Source organism: Macrobrachium rosenbergii, chromosome 29 (assembly GCF_040412425.1).
Source record: "Macrobrachium rosenbergii isolate ZJJX-2024 chromosome 29, ASM4041242v1, whole genome shotgun sequence".
Taxonomy (NCBI): Eukaryota; Metazoa; Arthropoda; class Malacostraca; order Decapoda; family Palaemonidae; genus Macrobrachium; species Macrobrachium rosenbergii.
This window is the reverse complement of record NC_089769.1, coordinates 26,247,825-26,267,760: the sequence shown is the minus strand read 5'-3', so window position 1 is coordinate 26,267,760 and position 19,936 is coordinate 26,247,825. Positions and strand designations below refer to the sequence as shown.

General features: G+C 38.2%; 1 long non-coding RNA gene across 2 annotated transcripts; it reads right to left on the bottom strand.

Annotated features, from left to right (window-relative positions):
* Window positions 1-4,146: 4,146 nt before the first annotated feature.
* Window positions 4,147-18,297, bottom strand: LOC136854683 (uncharacterized). 2 transcript variants are annotated; one of them, XR_010857767.1, is made up of 6 exons: window positions 18,133-18,297; window positions 12,755-12,859; window positions 11,909-12,050; window positions 9,684-11,766; window positions 7,182-7,271; window positions 4,147-6,545 (listed from the first exon to the last, which is right to left on the bottom strand). It is a non-coding gene; the product is annotated as an uncharacterized lncRNA (long non-coding RNA). The 2 variants fall into 2 exon arrangements; XR_010857768.1 differs by lacking the exons at window positions 4,147-6,545; window positions 7,182-7,271 and having other exon boundaries at window positions 11,463-11,766; window positions 11,909-12,063; window positions 18,133-18,283.
* Window positions 18,298-19,936: the final 1,639 nt, after the last annotated feature.

Here is a 19,936-nt window from a genome sequence, read left to right as displayed (position 1 = left end):
GAAAATATCCGAAGCATTTACAGTTATGCATATAGGATACTTTTATGTCTAATCATACGAAGCAATTTTAGTCAGTAAATCCGTAAGAAAAACAAATTCAATTTTATACGTAACTATCTCTGAGGACAGATAAAAAACCTTATCCTCAAATATTTACAAGCAAATTGATAGACATCTCTAAGGAGTGAATTCTGACAGGTACAAAGCCATCAGTACAATGACAAAGACTCAAAAATATACAAATCATAACCACAAATCTTTTGCTTCATGTTTCTTGTTTTCTGAGCCTTGTATTACAAGACTCAGATTCTGTAACAAGACGTTGGAGAAAACCCAACCTGAAATCTTAAAGAAAACATACAACGGAATGTCAAAATGTTTCAAAACCATAGATTTTCTTGCAATTTATCCATAGAAAAATAAACTAGAGATTTTTTGGGCCATTACACATAATACCAAATTCTGATGGTAAACGTCTAAGGGCTAAATACACCATATCAAGACTCTACATGCTAAACAAGCATTTGCTCATGTACAATTACAGCAACGTGAGGGAATAGGTCTAGGCTTGTCTTAGTGGTAACACTACTACTACTACCTCCTTGGACTTCCAGTACATAAGTTCTCCTTTGACATTTGAATGGTTTAACATTTTCATTTGTGGCACAGAAAACTGGAACACATCTGAGGCACCACAAGGGAAGTGTTTAAAGCTCTTCCCACCTCAACAATCAGCTGTCAGCTCAGAAAACAGCCCTTTGGGTCGACTTCAAAGTTGGTAACCGACTGGCTGTATACCTCCTGCTGGGGCATTGCCTCCTCCGGGGCATTGCAATGCTGACCCCAAGGAGTCCTTTATTTTGATCATTTCCAGTTTCTGTCTATACAGTATATACATTTATTATATATATATATATATATATTATATATATATATATATATATATATATATATATATATATATATATATATATATATATATATATATATATGAGGACTTCTGTACTTCAACTTACGTCCTTTAATAGTGAGCAATAATTCATAGTTTTCTTCCAACTGTTCAGGTTTTTAAAGACAAATGCTTACAGACATTGCTCTAGTTCTCACTCTGTCCCCAGCACTGAAATAAAAAAGCCTGCCTTCTCAAAAACTGATTTAAAGATGAAACTTGTACCTTTGATCATGACACAAAACATTTACTGCTCAAAATTACGACACGAAAACTTGAGAATTCGCTTAAATATCTATTGACGAACACACACACACACACACACACAAAACTTTGCAACTAAAAGATTAACAACTGTTTCATACCCTGACAACCTTAGATCCAAATGTGTGATTATGGACCGTTAACAGCAATCATCATCATCATCATCATTATTCATTAGGTAAACCCCTATCCGTATGGAAAAAAACCTACAGGCGCTAATGACTTGAAATTCAAGCTTCCAAAGATTATGGTTGTCGCTTGAGAGAAGTAACAGAAGAGGAACTACAAAAAGATGAGTCATTAAAAAAAGATAAATGAATAAATTAATAAGTAATAATATGAGTAAAATGTAGGGTGAATGGTTGTAGGGTAGCAATGCATTGCATCTTTGTTGAAAGTCCATTAACAGTATAAAGTGTTGGGTGGGAGTTTCACCAAAGGATTTAGTGTACATGACTTCTCTAGCAAAATGTGCTTGGTGTGCTCTGATGCTTGTGCAGTAGTAGGAAGGCTTGTGCAGCGTGTAAACAGGCTTGTGCAGTGTGTAGAAAGGCTTGTGCAGTGTCTAGGGAGGCTTGTGTAGGAAGGCTTGTGCAGCATGTAGTCAGGCTTGTGCAGTGTGTAGGAAGGCTTGTGCAGTGTGTAGGAAGGCTTAATGCTTTGTGTAGGAAGGCTTGTGCAGTGTGTAGGAAGGCTTGTGCAGTGTGTAGGAAGGCTTAATGCAGTGTTTAGCAAGGCTTTTGCAGTGTGTAGGAAGGCTTGTGCAGTAGTAGGAAGGCTTGTGCAGTGTGTAGGAAGGCTTGTGCAGCATGTAGGAATGCTTCGTGTAGTGCGTAGGAAAGCTCGTGTAGTGCATAGGAAAGCTTGTGCAGTGTGTAGGAAGGCTTGTGCAGTGTGTAGGAAGGCTTCATGCAGTGTGTAGGAAAGCTTGTGCACTTTGTAGGAAGGCTTGTGCAGTGTGTAGGAAGGCTTGTGCAGTAGTAAGAAGGCTTGTGCAGTGTGTAGGAAGGCTTGTGCAGCGTGTAGGAAGGCTTCATGTAGTGTGTAGGAAGGCTTGTGCAGTGTGTAGGAAGGCTTGTGCAGTAGTAGGAAGGCTTGTGCAGTAGTAGGAAGGCTTGTGCAGTAGTAGGAAGGCTTGTGCAGCATGTAGGAAGGCTTCATGTGTGCAGTAAAGCTTGGGCAGTGTGTAGGAAGGCTTGTGCAGTGTGTCGGAAGGCTTGTGCAGTGTATAGGAAGGCTTGTGCAGTGTATAGGAAAGTTTGTGCAGTGTGCAGGAAAGCTTGTGCAGAGTGTAGGAAGGCTTGGGCAGTGTGTAGGAAGGCTTGTGCAGTGTGTAGGAAGGCTTGTGCAGTGTGTAGGAAAGCTTGTGCAGTGTGTAGGAAGGCTTGTGCAGTGTACAGGATGGCTTGTGCAGTGTGTAGGAAGGCTTGTGCAGTGTACAGGATGGCTTTGCAGTGTGTAGGAAGGCTTGTGCAGTGTACAGGATGGCTTGTGCAGTGTGTAGAAAGTCTTGTGAAGTGCTTAGGAAGGCTTGTGGAGTGCGTAGGAAGTCTTGTGCAGTGTGTAGGAAGGCTTGTGCAGTGTACAGGATGGCTTGTGCAGTGTGTGAGAAGGCTTGTGAAGTGCGTAGGAAGGCTTGTGAAGTGCGTAGGAAGGCTTGTGCAGTGTTTAGGAAGGCTTAATGCAGTGTGTAGGAAGGTTTGTGCAGTGTACAGGATGGCTTGTGCAGTGTGTAGGAAGTCTTGTGAAGTGCGTAGGAAGGCTTGTGAAGTGCGTAGAAAGGCTTGTGCAGTGTGTAGGAAGGCTTAATGCAGTGTGTAGGAAGGCTTAATGCAGTGTGTAGGAAGGCTTGTGCAGTGTACAGGATGGCTTGCGCAGTGTGTGGGAAGGCTTGTGAAGTGCGTAGGAAGGCTTGTGAACTGCGAAGGAAGGCTTGTGCAATGTGTAGGAAGGTTTAATGCAGTGTGTAGGAAGGCTTGTGCAGTGTGTAGGGGAGGCTTGTGCAGCGTGTAGGAAGGCTTGTGCAGTGCGTAGGAAGGCTTGTGAAGTGCGTAGGAAAGCTTGGCAAGTATGTAGGAAGCCTTGTGCAGTGTGCAGGAAGGCTTGTGCAATGGTTGCAGTGTGGAATGAAGCTTCTTAGAGACACGTAGTGGCTTCAGCCAAGAAAGAAGAGCACAGGTCGGCTTCAGAAATGCAAAAAAAAAGTGTTAAATAAAAACAAAGCTTCAGACAGGATCACTTCGGCAAAATTTATCATCATCATAAAACCAGTTTAGCTTCTTGAAGAACACATTTTTGGAAGCTTACATTTAAGTCAATGGCCCCTGTGAGGTTGTATGGGATGAATAGAGTTAATCTTCCGAATAATAATAATAATAATAATAATAATAATAATAATAATAATAATAATAATAATAATAATAATAATAATAATAATAATCACCAGACCTCAGAGTTAACATACTTAACTCTAACAGGATTAGTTTTTAGTGATTATTTACTTAGAATATTAAGTAACTGATATATTTCAAACTTTTTAAAAAATTATCAACTGGAAAAACTGAAATTGTTGAAGATTCTGACCAAATTTCTTTCAAGGGAGAGAGAGAGAGAGAGAGAGAGAGAGAGAGAGAGAGAGAGAGAGAGAGAGAGAGAGAGAGAGAGAGAGAGAGTACCACTGCAGCCTTACAACAAGACACCGGGGTCTATTCCAGCTCTAATGAATGTATCTTAATTTGACTTGTATATATATGTATATGTATGTTATAACAAACTTTTATCCTTCTCGTGGTCAGGTCGGCAACTCAACCTCGTTTTGATACTCTGGATGCGGGTTCTAATCCTCTTACGGACATCAGAATGACTTCATATTTATGTATTGGGATCTAAGGCTTTGTAATGACTAAACCTATTCAAAAAGCGTGAAGAATTCGAGAAGTTAAGAGGGCATTGTGGTTATTGCAATTGCATACATATCTGGTACAAAGTAACCAGTAGATTTTATAATTTTCTAACCCATTCATACTTATTCAGTAAAATCTCTTAATTTTTTCTGCTCAGATAAAAAATTCTCAAACCTACTTGACATTAGCTATATGGTGTAACCAAGAAGAGACAAAAATGTTATTAAAATTCCGTGGAATTATTTTTTGGGGCCACTAGAGTCTAACTCATTTCAAAATAACTAATTTATCTCATAGCTAAATCAGTTTCAAGAGACTTTGTGAGAACTGAGCTGAAATACAGAAGTCCCTGTACATACAATAAAAATCAATACAATTTGCTATTACAACAATTTTCCCATTATTCAAATTCTAAAGTCAAGGTTTTAACAATCAACAGTTAACTGAATCTTGATCTGAAGTTATTGGAATTCAACGGGAAATGTGTAAAAAAAAAGTACCTTAACCTAAAAATCTCCATATGTCAATACACTGATGTACTTGAGATTCTATCTAATATCTCCCCTTTATTACTTGACTGTTTAATATCTTCCCTTTATTACTTGACTACCTAATATCTTCCCTTTACTACTTGACTGTTTAATATCTTCCCTTTACTACTTGACTAGCTAATATCTTCCCTTTAGTATTTGACTATCTAATATTTTCCCTTTAGTATTTGACTATCTAATATCTTCCCTTTACTACTTGACTATCTAATATCTTCCCTTTACTACTTGACTGCTTAATATCTTCCCTTTACTACTTGACTAGCTAATATCTTCCCTTTACTGCTTGACTGTTTAATATCTTCCCTTTACTACTTGACTAGCTAATATCTTCCCTTTACTGCTTGACTGTTTAATATCGTCCCTTTATTACTTGACTAGCTAATATCTTCCCTTTACTATTTGACTGCTTAATATCTTCCCTTTACTACTTGACTAGCTAATATCTTCCCTTTACTGCTTGACTAGCTAATATCTTCCCTTTACTACTTGACTGCTTAATATCTTCTCTTTACTACTTGACTAGCTAATATCTTCCCTTTACTGCTTGACTGTTTAATATCTTCCCTTTACTACTTGACTATCTAATATCTTCCCTTTACTGCTTGACTGTTTAATATCTTCCCTTTACTACTTGACTATCTAATATCTTCCCTTTACTGCTTGACTGTTTAATATCTTCCCTTTACTACTTGACTATCTAATATCTTCCCTTTATTACTTGACTGCTTAATATCTTCCCTTTACTACTTGACTATCTAATATCTTCCCTTTACTACTTGACTATCTAATATCTTCCCTTTACTACTTGACTGCTTAATATCTTCCCTTTACTACTTGACTAGCTAATATCTTCCCTTTACTGCTTGACTGTTTAATATCTTCCCTTTACTACTTGACTAGCTAATATCTTCCCTTTACTACTTGATAATCTAATATCTTCCCTTTACTACTTGACTAGCTAACTTCCCTTTACTATTTGACTATCTAATATCTTCCCTTTACTACTTGACTGCTTAATATCTTCCCTTTACTACTTGACTAGCTAATATCTTCCCTTTACTACTTGACTAGCTAATATCTTCCCTTTACTGCTTGACTGTTTAATATCTTCCCTTTACTACTTGACTAGCTAATATCTTCCCTTTACTACTTGATAATCTAATCTCTTCCCTTTACTACTTGACTAGCTAATATCTTCCCTTTAGTATTTGACTATCTAATATCTTCCCTTTAGTACTTGACTATCTAATATCTTCCTTTAGTACTTGACTATCTATTATCTTCCCTTTAGTACTTGACTATCTAATATCCTCCCTTCACTACTTGACTATCTAATATCTTCCCTTTAGTATTTGACTCTCTAATATCTTCCCTTTACTACTTGACTATCTAATATCTCCCCTTTACTCAAATAACAGACACTCCTACAGTTCCTATTTACAAATTACAAGACGCATAGATGAACCTGTGTCCTACCTTTCAAAGTCAAGGGAGATAAGATTGTACAAATCCCTCTCTACCAGGGCATAACTCCTGGTTAAACACATAGATGGCACTTGCGCAATAAATCTAACCTAATCCTATTCTTAATAGTCACAGGAGATGAGACTGTAATCTCTACCAACTCATGGCTCTTTCCAACAGCAACGAGTATGTCAATGGGACTAATTTTTCTACTCCATTGCTGTGATCAGTAACAAGTAACTCTTGTGAATAGCCATATCTAGCTCTTGACACAAATTTAGTAAATAAAACTGTAGCCTCCTCTTGAATTCAACCTCCTCCCTTCATCGAAGATGCTTGAGAATTCCAAGGTAAAGCTTGCGTCTGCACTGCAAAATCGTCCCATTTATTCTTTTGCAAGCTGCAGGCACTTTCCTGAAAATATGAGGAAGTTAATGACGTCATGTCACGCTGAAATCTTTTGTCTTGCAAAGTATTAAGATAAAAGGTATTTCGTTATAACTAGACCCAAGACATCCTATGCCTTGGCACCATTTTACGAAGAGGGGACAGATGGGACAGGGCCTTCCAGATCAGTATTGAATGTCTACAGTCTTTTATCAAGGCCACCTCAAATTTCACTGAAAGTGACCGAGGCTTCTCAAGCAGTTCCAACTGGAAAATTACAATAAGTAGTCGCGTATCTTTATCAGTTATTATTATTATTATTATTATTATTATTATTATTATTATTATTATTATTATTATTATTATTATTATTATTATAGTTTGGACCTGGCTATAACATTTGTTAAGATAATTTCAAGATTTTTGCATAAAACTGGTAAAATTTTTGAGCACACATGATTTGTTTTAAATCGTTCAAGAACTCCAGAAGATACTGGCACTGACAATCCACAAACTTCATCTTTTTCTAATTCCCCGTTTTAAACAAGTTGAAGTTAATTTCAGATTCTGTAAAACCAACACCTCTAAAATCTATAGTTTCTATCCAATCCAAAATAATGCATTTTTAAAGGGGACCCCTCATTCCATGTTTGTTAAACTTACCTTTGTTAGGTTCTACAACAACTGCTTCGGATGATGTTTACAAAAATTCGTCCACTGCTTCCTTCGAAAAACACACATGAAGCAGATCACCTGGAAGAACGAGAAACATGTCTGACGTCACCAACCTAGAAAGCGACGGCATCAGTTAAAAAGAAATAGTAAATTAAAGGGGAGGAGTAATAAAAGTAAATTCGAAATATTAAGTAAATTCTGTTAGTTTTCGGGGTAGGGTGCTGAATTAAATGAAAAACCATTAAATGCTATATGTAATGTAAAGTAAAAAAATATATTTCAGAAAATACGGCCGCTTTAATATTACTGTGTTAGATTCTGTGAAAAGGGAGTTAGCTGTAAGATGGAACTGGGGCAAAGCCGTCAATTGCAGAATCGTTGTATTCAGCAAATCCAACTCACCAAAATGAATACATTTGGCTCTGTCATATGACCGAGTTGGTATGTGCCATGAGTTCGTACGCGCTAGAAATCTAGATTGTGTCTAATTCCAAAATTAGTTCGATCGTTCATTAGCGGAGCTTAAAAGACATTATCTTTGAGTGTTGCAATCTCTTAGAATTGGCAGAATAAGGTACAGTTCAGACTCTTCGTTTATCTGTGTGAAGTGTGAACACGTTTTTACCATGTTTCAAGACATTTTTAACTGTGGGAAGTGGATAAATATTCTATTTTATTGTGTTCTATTTTTTCCAGAATATACTCATTTTAGACTTTTCATTATTATGTTTTGCACTTGCATATTTTTGGGAGAGTATTAATTGTGCTTAATTCCTGACAGATGTCCTGGTGTGGAGAGAACATAGTGAGAGAACATGATGTTATCATGTTGGTGTGATCATAGAGAATACATTTGCAAAACCTTTGCAATGTATATAATTTTTATGTGGTATCGTGAAATTTTTGGATTTACAATTAGCCGTGATGAGACTTTTTAGTCAGAAATTTCATTTATGATGCATTTTAATATTTGCTTTGTTTATTCATTACTTGTTGGGTTGCTTTAAATAATAAATCTATTTTTGTAGGAAAGATTTCACATTTCTTTAATGTGGAATGCGTGAAAAGAGAAATCCTTGTGACGTCGACAGAGAGAGAGAGAGAGAGAGAGAGAGAATGAGTGAGGGGAAAGCCGAAGAGAGAGAGAGAGAGAACTGGGTCAAAACCCCATTGCCTTCTGGAGTTAGATCGCAAAATCGGTGTGTATATTCCTACAAGGAATATTATATCTGTTTCCAAGGGGGGTTACAAATATATAAAATTGTATTCAAGGGAATAAAGCTTCGCACCTCATGAGAATCGTGTAGTGTGCCCGCAACTATGTTTGTGGAGTGAGCGCTTAGGAGCCAGGAACCAGTGACATCGTGAATTGAATACAGAATTTAGGACAAAGGCCAAGCACTGGGACCTATGAGGTCATTCAGCGCTGAAACGGAAATCGACAGTAAAAGGTTCGAAAGGTGTAACAGGAGGAAACATCGCAGTTGCACTATGAATCACTTGTTAAGAGATGGTTGAGGAAAGTAAGATGGAAAAAAAGAGAATATGAACGGAGGTACAGTATAAAGATAGAGGAGAATTGCAAGCTAAGAAAATCAAGTCGAAAAAATCGGTCTACGATGCAAATTTTAAAACAAGCTTTTGAGCAAATTATTCCCAATACATCACGTTGTCAGAAACATCACCAACTTTCAGATGATCGAAGAGGCTTCTTGGAGTTCTACAAAATTCTACAAAACAGCTGCAAGGTGACTTACTATACACCAGTTCGTACTTGACTCCATCATATTCAGTAGTCTCACTTGCAAAGGCTAGCTGTAGTACCATCTAGATTAATGTATCGTTAATGGATTTTTACATCTGTGTTCTTTGAAGTCAGAGTGGCTTTTACAAGTACCCAGACCTGAGAGTTGACTGTAATTTCATACTGGAATAGCTATGCAAGCTGTGTAAACGTACTTTTCCACGGCAGTTCCTTCAACAAGAGATTCATTTTAGTCATTCTCTGCATCTTATACAAGATCAGATCCCCCTCCCCACTTTCATAAGTTCTCACGAATCAAATGGAATGTATTTTCAGCAATTCATTGCTGTATCGTCAGAAATTATGTGATTATGTACAGAAACTGAGGCCCTTTAAGTGGGGAAAACATTGTCTTTCCTTTTCAAAATCACTGAAAACACCTACCACTGGGAATGCCTAACCACTTCATAAACACAGTGGCTCTTCATTACAGCAACTGGTGTGCCGTTACTCATTTTGGCTCTTTCAAAAATCCCATGAACTTTGCTTATGCTGTACTGTAGGTGTCACCTCTCAATTCTTGAATCCTTTAGTACTACCACTCATTGTTTACTTCAGTTTTCTAATTCTCTACTATTGCATTCATATTCGTAGAACAAAGAATAATCGAAGTGTTATACCCTACCTGAATGGTCTCCTAAAAAGCTACAACAGAATTTCGTATTGCTAAGTACTTGAAGACTCACCCGTGATAATCCAGATTTTGAGGGGGCTTAACCAAGTAGTTGTTTCTCCACCATCCTATTAGCCCTCATATTGTTTGTCAGGCGGGTCCTCGAGCCAGCTTCCGTGTGTTTCTTGAAAAGCTACTTCTCATGCGTCGCAACTCTCCTTGGCACCTTCTTGTTTTCATATCTCCTTAATTATTGCAGCTACCTGCTAAATAGTCTAGTGGCTCAAACTAACTTTTCTAATAGGCCTATCTTGCTTGCAACCTGGTTCCAATAATCCTTACTCCTCCGTGATCCTTTGTGTAGATATACTTGCAAGCAGCTAATTAATGGTGGACTCGAAAAAATTTCTTTCGCATTTAACATCTCGTACTTTAATTTGTCCAGTTGCTTCAGACGGTAAAATACTCCAACACCACCTATTCATTTCTGTCCTTGGCACGTGATTCAGTTCATGGTAGATGGTAACATTTCGTCAATTTTTTATAATGTCACTTAAAACAGGTTTCCATTAGTATGAAAGAGGTTCAAGTGTTTAGGTATGTCCTCCTGACAGTATGGTTCTCATTGGGTGACTTAAAAAAAGCGTATTCTACATGCTCTTGTTTTCTTGAACTTCATTATTTTTCCTGTGGCAACTGGTCAACGATAAGAAATACAGCTTCAGGTGCAATTATAGTCTCTCTACCTGTGATCTTTCTGACACTTATTACATTCATACTGCTGTATTACGTGATACCTGTCATGGCCTAGGCATCTGTAGCTTGGCACACCTTAGTTATGGATATATAGCAGCTTAGCAAACCTCCAGTCGTGGACAATGTGTGGGTAAATGGCGCGAGTAACTGGCAAGTTAGTTATTTCCCAAGCCATCAGCTTCCTAGAAGAATAATGGCTTACCAGCTCTGCTAATTTACCAATGCCACAAGGGTCTTACTGCTGCACTGCGCAGGGATGCATTGCTTCTTACACTGGTGTAGCCCTGCATAGGAGTTCGACCCACAGGTGGTGAGATCTACACTAGATCCATACCAATTGCTGTTGTCATCCTAGGGTGGAAAGGGCTCATAATCCCCTAAGGTAACGCTCTTGGTAGAGGCGTGGTGTCCCTTAGGAAGTCAGTTTGTGCCTCATGAATTGATTGCTCAGGGTGTTACATCCATACTTGCCTGGCTGTTTTAAGTCCATTTGTGGCTAGTGTTTTAGGATGCCTGAGAACTCCACTTTTTGCATTCGGGGTCCCTACGCCTTTGAAAAGCTTGACTACCCAATAGTAGTCTCAAACTACTAGCTTGCCTTCACCACCCAGTGATGGTGGATGCCTTACAAGTCTTGAGCCATTACCTATAATGGGATATTTACTGTACTAGTTGGTCAGGGGTGGGGGGGGTGGGGTGGGGTGGGGCAGGGGAGGTGGTGTACACAGTGAGAAAGGAAGTGGAGGTCTTTGGCATTAGGTTTGTGGCTTCTTAAGAATGAGTCTAGATGGGGCTTGCCCATTGTGTTGGGTGTACCTCCAGCACAGGTAAGCCATGTGCCCATTCTTGTGTTGTGGTGCACCAAAGGGCCGCCACTTTAACCTCGATGAGTACACGATTTGAGAAGGATGCTCAAACCTATAAAGTAGCCAGCTGACTCATCATGCAATTAATGACATGCACGAATGGATTGGAGAAGTTCCCCGTGTTCCTGCTTGCAATCTAGCAAACCCAAAGGCAGGAGGAACTGGGCCTACTCACAACAGAGAGAAAAGAATACTCTGTTAGCATCTGGTGGTCAGTTTTTACTTGGCACACTTGACCTCCATGTTCCTCATTTGTATGTGATTACAATGTTCCATGACATCTTTCCTTAAATAATTTTCTTTTATCTGACCTTTACAGTCTTCATAACTGAGTTATTAGCTGTCAAAATCTGTCTGTTTTTTGTTCCTTTTCTGCAGAAGAATTTTGGTTACTGTCTACCCCCAAATTTTTTTAAGCTTGAAGTATCTCTAGATTTTGATAAATTCCACTTGTGGTAAATCGTCTGCTACTTTGTACATTTCAATCATTTTAACTTTCTTTCCTTTCCCTCAGGAAGTAACATAGCAATGAACCTGCAACGGAAAAAACAAAAACTCTCTATAGAAAGCTACTAACTTGACTCTGAAATGAATTCTGAATTTTCCCTTCATAAGGTCAGCAAAATATAATTCACCTACGTACCTCCTGACACTACGCAAATAAAAATAAACTTACCAATATCAATCGTCCATTCCTGCCTTATCATGAATGTCGAATGAAGTTCTGCATCGACGTCAATTGTCCTAGTTTCTTGTTCGAGTGGTTCCTGGTTCCTCCTCGAAGTCTTTTGTTGCAAACAAAAGTCGTTTCGATACATCTATAAAGGCGATCTGGTACAGCCCAGTTCGTTTCCACACAAATAATTTAAACAGTTGAACCTATTCCTTCAAACATTTACAATTTTATAAAAAATGTCGCATTTACGTGTAATTTATAGACACTCATCTGATATACAGTATACAAAAATTCTCCCTTACAACTAGAAGGAAGTATACATGATTCAAATATTTAATACGTTTTGCAACAATCGTAAATTGCTTATTTACTATACTTTTATTTACTTTTAATGGTTCGCAAATCTAAATTTCCAAGGTTATAATCAATTTACTTAAGTATTTTGCAATACTGATTTACTAAAAAAAAAAAAGTACAAAAAAATCGTAAATTAACTTTTCTTACTTGTTTTACTAAGTAATCTCGCAAATCTAAGTTTTTTACTGATTTCGCAATACTGATTCACTTCAAAAAACAATAACAAGCATCAAATGGAAGGTTCCTTAATATTTACTGACGGCAATCTTTACTCCAGAGATAAAAGGCCCACTAACACTGGTTATCTCAAAACAATCCTTTCGCAATAATAGACATCGAAAACAGTTTCGCTTTTTTGAGTGACATTTCTTAGTTTCAGTCTAGGGATTAGGTGAAGCTGGTCTATTAAATTCTGTATCTGGATTTTTCTCTTTGGAAGGGTAGAGAAATGCCTTGTTACATGCTGTGACGTCATTGGTTTTTTCGTACCGTTTTATTCCGTAACTTAATAACTTGACAGATCTATTGAAGGGCTGAGAGTTGTATCGAACAGCCTTGATGGATGTATTGAAACGACTCGACTCTAAACCTTGTCTGTAAAAAAAAAATCTATATTAATTACTTACTGGAAAAAATGGTTCGATACAAATAATAATTACAAATGATTAAATCTCCAATTACAAAGAAACTGGACTATATAATTCCTTAAAGCTTTATATACCTATTGGGCAATGAAAAACACTAATTGTAGTCTGTTGTACTGCAGTCAAGAACCGAGTCATTTTGCATATGTGCTTCAGCACTGGTTATTAATTTCTCTCTTCGTGACACCTTACTGGTGTCGTGGTACAAAACATTAAAAATACCTAAATGCCATTCAGTAATGTCCAGTGTAACTGACAGTAATTATTGTTATCAATTCTGATAGTGAAGACGATCTTGAAAGGCAGTTGACTCAGAACCTGGGCACACTGACTTATTTTAGTAGAATAATCTGTCATTTCCTTTATAAGTGACTTTTGAAATACATTTCTAAATAAAATGTGTCAGTTGAGCAACATTTAATTACGATACTTAATAAAAAAATATAATGCAACGGTTATTTAATGTCATAAAGTATAATACAGTGCAACGGTTATTTAATGTCATAAAATATAACACAGTGCAACAGTTATTTAATGTAAACAAATATAATACAGTGCAACGGTTAATGTAATAAAATATAATGCAATGCAACAGAATGTAATAAAATATAATACAGTGCAACGGTTAATGTAATAAAATATAATACAGTGCAACGGTTAATGTAATAAAAGTATAATACAGAGCAACGTTTATTTAATGTAATAAAATATACAGTGCAACGGTTATTTAATGTAATAAAATATAATACAGTGCAATGGCTTAAATAAAAATAAAATGCCTTCATTATTGACAAAACATTTATTTAACCATTCTCTGACATTTGAAGGTATTACCTTAGTTAGGCAATCGTAACATTGAGGGGAAAAAACTAGTTTAAATGAAGGCAGTTTCCCTCACTTTTGATCTAAGCCCCTCGTTTTAAGGAATTTTTGATGGCAATCGGTACAGTGAGGATAATGAATTGCTTTAACGAAAAGTCAGTCAGGTATGCTGAGAATGTATGATGTTTATTCTGCAGGTAATTATCCATTATCTTAGAGAATAATTTGATGATTTAATTGGGAAAATTGGTCTGCAACCCAACTATGAAACCCACTTAGTTAGTACGCAATGAGAGGAGTTTAAAACATCCCCATCTTTCCATTAGCTAATTAATAGTTTCGGAGATGATATTGATAAATGTTGAAAAGTTACCAATATACGATAGAGCTATATAACCTTGTTTTCTGTTACTACCTTCCTCACATTGCTTGTTTTCTGTAACCCCTGTGGCTAGTGCGCGCAGCACAACATTACCGCCTGCCAGATCATACGAACTTGCCAAGAATCTTTCAAAGTGCAGATAAAGCGCAAAGCGCCTTTCCGCCACGGCCAAACTGAAAGCAATGTTCAAAAAATGACCGTTGAAAAAGTAGCGTCACTCACATTCGGAAAACGATAGTTTTGCCGAAGATCATAACATCAGAAAACAACAAAACAGGAAAACAGGAAAAAAATTTTTTTATGTTGGCTGGAGACTTCCGAACAATGACCTTTGACTTTAAAAAAAGGCGAAAACTGAGGATTTCCGAAAACAATAATGGGATGAAACATGCAAAAACCACCAAAACAAGCAAGAAAAATATCGTGTGTTGTCTGAGAGGCAGTCCGGGTGTAAAGTATAATTTTACCTTGGTATATTTGCTCACTAGGTACGTAGCCTATAGTCAGTGTTACTGATTTGGGAACATAAATACATCTAAATAAATTTTTGACCTTCTACACCTGACCACCCTTGCAATAAAAGGTCTGTTATGGACCCTGAACCGTTCTTACCGTCAACAGTCTCAGAATTTTGGGGAAAAAACCTGGAAAATTGACCTTCTATACCTGACCACCCTTGCAATAAAAGCTCGGTAGAACTATAGGGTAGCTCCGCGTCGCCGACGGCACTATAACTTGACTTTTTCTACAGTTTTTTGGTTGCTAATTATGAATTTACCTCTCATTTTTGGCGCTCGAGGGTAATTAACCTGTAATTAATCCCCGAAGTCCATCCAACAAGGGGTTTCCATACGCGATCTTCACAAGACAGAGCACGGGTGCGTCTGTTTCGAATGGTTCATATCCCGTCCGGCAAGTGCAATGACTTGTTAACGTATGGATACCAAACCTCACCCCCCTCCCCTGGGCCAGTACTAAACACGGCGAAGGGACATTCCATTTGGCCGGCAACAAAAAGATGCACTGCCAGTATCAGAACCCATAAAAGTGTAGAAAAAACCAGTTGAAAAGGTAAAAACAGGTGTGAAGCTATTATATAGAATTACCAAAAGCTCTGTTATGGACCCTGAACCGTTCTTACCATCAACAGTCTCAGGATTTTGGGTAAAAAACCTGGAAAATCGACCTTCTATACCTGACCACCCTTGTAATAAAAGCTCTGTTATGGACCCTGGACCATTCTTACCGTCAACAGTCTCAGAATTCTGGGGAAAAAACCTGGGAAATCGACCTTCTATACCTGACCACCCTTGCAATAAAAGCTCTGTTATGGACCCTGGACCGTTCTTACCGTCAACAGTCTCAGGATTTTGGGGAAAAACCTGGAAAATCGACCTTCTATACCTGACCACCCTTACAATAAAAGGTCTGTTATGGACCCTGAACCATTCTTACCATCAACAGTCTCAGGATTTTTGGGAAAAAACCTGGAAAATCGACCTCCTATACTCGACAACCCTTGCAATAAAAGCTCTGTTATGGACCCTGAACCGTTCTTACCGTCAGCAGTCTCAGGATTTTGGGGAAAAACCGGAAAATCGACCTTCTATACCTGACCACCCTTGCAATAAAAGGTCTGTTATGGATCCTGGACTGTTCTTACCGTCAACAGTCTCAGAATTTTGGGGAAAAAACCTGGAAACTCGACCTTCTATACCTGACCACCATTACAATAAAAGGTCTGTTATGGACCCTGAACCGTTCTTACCATCAACAGTCTCAGGATTTTGAAAAAAAACCTGGGAAATCGACCTTCTATACCTGACCACCCTTGCAATAAAAGCTCTGTTATGGACCCTGAACCGTTCTTACCGTCAACAGTCTCAGGATTTTGGGGAAAAAACCTGGAAAATCGACCTTCTATACCTGACCATCCTTGTAATAAAAGCTCTGTTATGGACCCTGAACCGTTCTTACCGTCAACAGTCTCAGAATTTTGAGGAAAAAACCTGGGAAATCGACCTTCAAATACCTGACCACCCTTGCAATAAATGCTCTGTTATGGACCCTGAACCGTTCTTACCGTCAACAGTCTCAGGATTTTGGGGAAAAACCTGGAAAATCGACCTATACCTGACCACCCTTGCAATAAAAGATTTGTTATGCAACCTGAACCGTTCTTACCATCAACAGTCTCAGGATTTTTGGGAAAAACATGGAAAATCGAAAAATAACCCTTGCAATAAAAGGTCTGTTATGGAACCTGAACCGTTCTTAAATCGACCTCTAATATTTTTACTTGCTATCATATATTTTTGTCATGATTCATACGACAACCCTCTTCCGCAAATTAAAACGGGATCTTTGTTAATGGAACCTTGTTGTTAACCGTTCTTTATGCCCATCTGCTGAGTCATTTTTGTTTTTGTCAATGTATTGTGGGTAAAAATGCCTAATCGTCTTTTGTTTTTCGTTATGAATTATAAGTACGGTACAAATTGAAACCTGATTGGTTGCTTTGTTTCAAGAATATCCAATTAACTGCGATTTTGGAATAAGCTGGAAAATTCGACCTCTGTCTTACTTTGAGGCTATTGGTCGTTTCCATGGACATTACAATGGAACTCCACAGGTTGTGAATACCTTTCTTCGTGAACATTTAGTACAATCTATTTAAGGTAAGTGAAGTGGTTAACCCATTGCAATAAAACTGTAACTAGACGTTAGGGGTAAAATTTCGTTCCCTGTAACCCCTGTGGCAAGCTAAACATACGAGCTTGCAACAATCATTTAAAATGTGCATAAGGTACACCCGAAACTGAGAGCGTACCCATGGCCGCCATGTATCTCAAAATCTAATCATTTGCGGAAGAAATAAAGGTCAGATTCTTGATAGTATTTTGGATGGAAAATGTAATTTTATATCGGAAATGTGAATTAAAACAATTTAACGACCTCCTATACCCGACAACCCTTGCAATAAAAGGTAGAGTTAATTTTATAGTATTTTGGATGCTTATTAACAATTTAACGTTAATTTTTGGCGGTCGGCTGTAATTAACTTATAATTTACCTTTGAACCGGTACGTCTGTTTCGAACGGTTCATATCCCGTCTGGCAAGTGCAATAACTCGTTAACGTATGGGTAACCCCACACCCCCCGGGCCAGTACTAAACACGGCGAAGGGGCATTCCATTTGGCCGACAACCAACAAATGCACCGCCGGTATCAGAAGCCCTAAAAGTTGAAAAAACCAGTTTCCAAGGTACTGCACTTGCCGGACGGGATATGAACCGTTCGAAACAGACGTAGCTGTGCTCTGTCTTGTGAAGATCGCGTTAGGAAACCCCTTGTTGGATGGACTTCAGGGGACAATTACAGGTTAATTACAGCCGACCGCCAAAAAATAACGTTGAATTGTAAATAAGCAACCAAAATACTATAAGAAACTGCCATTTCTCGCTAAATACCCGCGGTGTATCTATTACTTAGAAATACCCAATAAAAGCTCTGTTATGGACCCTGAATCGTTCTTACCGTCAACAGTTTCAGAATTTTTGGGAAAAAACCTGGAAAGTCGACCTTCTATACCTGACCACCCTTGCAATAAAAGGTCTGTTATGGACACTGAACCGTTCTTACCGTCAACAGTCTCAGAATTTTGAAAAAAAAAACCTGGAAAATCGACATTCTATACCTGACCACCATTACAATAAAAGGTCTGGCATGGACCCCGGACCATACCTTCGTTAAATAGAGGCAGAATTTTGGGAAAAAACCTAGAAAATAAATTTCTGAGTCGCAAACGCCCGGTTTTCAGCTTAAAGGACTTCACAGTCTGCGGCAAGCGACTCAGAAATTTATTTTCTAGGGTTTTTCCCAAAATTTTGCGACCACAGTACTCCTTTCCATAACATTCTTAAGATTTCCAATGGTTAATGGAATCTCCTACGTCTAGAAATTCAAGAATATCTACTAAGAATGCCAGAAAAACTAACTAGAAACACCTTATTCTTACCGTAGGCCATTTTTCATTTCGTAAGCACTTGTTTATGTAGACACCTTTCCAACTTCGTGTTTAGAACTACACTGAGGCTTCCTATAGGAATTGCTTTTGGCCAATCAGAGGCCTCTAACGTAGCTGACGTTTGTATCTTCCCCTTTCATTGGCCGAAAGCTTTGGTTTTTGACAAAGCGTCTTCGTAAACGATTTCCCATTGGCTGGTAAAACGAGACCCCGTTTTCGTGGTCAAAATATTGATGAATACCATCAATTAACAATTATATATTGGATACATAAACCGACACACCTCGATCCTACATTAATTATAGTGATTGTACGAGATAAATGTAAATACCCCCTTTAAAGACAATAAAATATTTCACTAATAACGTAAATATAAACAGCTCCATCAAAACGCCTATTTAAGACATGTCACTTGTTTTAAAACAACGTTCGCAAGTAAGGAAGATAATATCATAATCATATTAAAAATATCAATTACACGAAACCATTAACCCTGAGATAACTGCAAAGTTGAGTAAAAACTGTAATAATTAACTGAAATGGGTTTTGGGAAGTATAAAGTTTTCCATCTAGACGTACATATAATTATTGTTGAAAATTGTCTAAAACTCAACGAAAATATCAGATGATGAAGAAGGGGAGATAGTGATGGTTTGGACATATCCTTTGCACACTATTTAGAAGAATAGTAGGTGATAGCATCAATAGTATTCTTCCAACGGTCGTGCAAAGGACATGGGAAGAATAGTATGTGATGGCATCAGTGGTATTCTTCTAAGGGTCGTGGAAAGGACATAGGAAGAATAGGGTCGTGCAAAGGACATGGGAAGAATAGTATGTGATGGCATCAGTGGTATTCTTCTAAGGGTCGTGGAAAGGACATAGGAAGAATAGATGGTCGATAGGAAGAGTATTCTTCCAGGGTCGTGCAAAGGACATGGGAAGAATAGTATGTGATAGTGCATCAGTAGTATTCTTCCCAAGGGTCGTGGAAAGGACATGGGAAGAATAATGTGATAGAATTCTTAGGGGTCGTGCAAAGGACATGGGAAGAATAGTATGTGATAGTGTCAGTAGTATTCTTCCAAAGGTCGTATGTGATAGTGTCAAAGGACATGGGAAGAATAGTATGTGATAGTGTCAGTAGTATTCTTCCAAGGGTCGTGCAAAGGACATGGGAAGAATAGTATGTGATAGTGTCAGTAGTATTCTTCCAACGGTCGTGCAAAGGACATGGGAAGACTAGTATGTGATAGTGTCAGTAGTATTCTTCCAAAGGTCGTGCAAAGGACATGGGAAGAATAGTATGTGATAGTGTCAGTAGTATTCTTCCAACGGTCGTGCAAAGGACATGGGAAGAATAGTATGTGATAGTGTCAGTAGTATTCTTCCAAGGGTCATGCAAAGGACATGGGAAGAATAGTATGTGATAGTGTCAGTAGTATTCTCCCAAGGGTCGTGCAAAGGACATGGGAAGAATAGTATGTGATAGTGTCAGTAGTATTCTTCCAAGGGTCGTGCAAAGGACATGGGAAGAATAGTATGTGATAGTGTCAGTAGTATTCTCCCAAGGGTCGTGCAAAGGACATGGGAAGAATAGTATGTGATAGTGTCAGTAGTATTCTTCCAAGGGTCGTGCAAAGGACATGGGAAGAATAGTATGTGATAGTGTCAGTAGTATTCTTCCAAGGGTCGTGCAAAGGACATGGGAAGAATAGTATGTGATAGTGTCAGTAGTATTCTCCCAAAGGGTCGTGCAAAGGACATGGGAAGAATAGTATGTGATAGTGTCAGT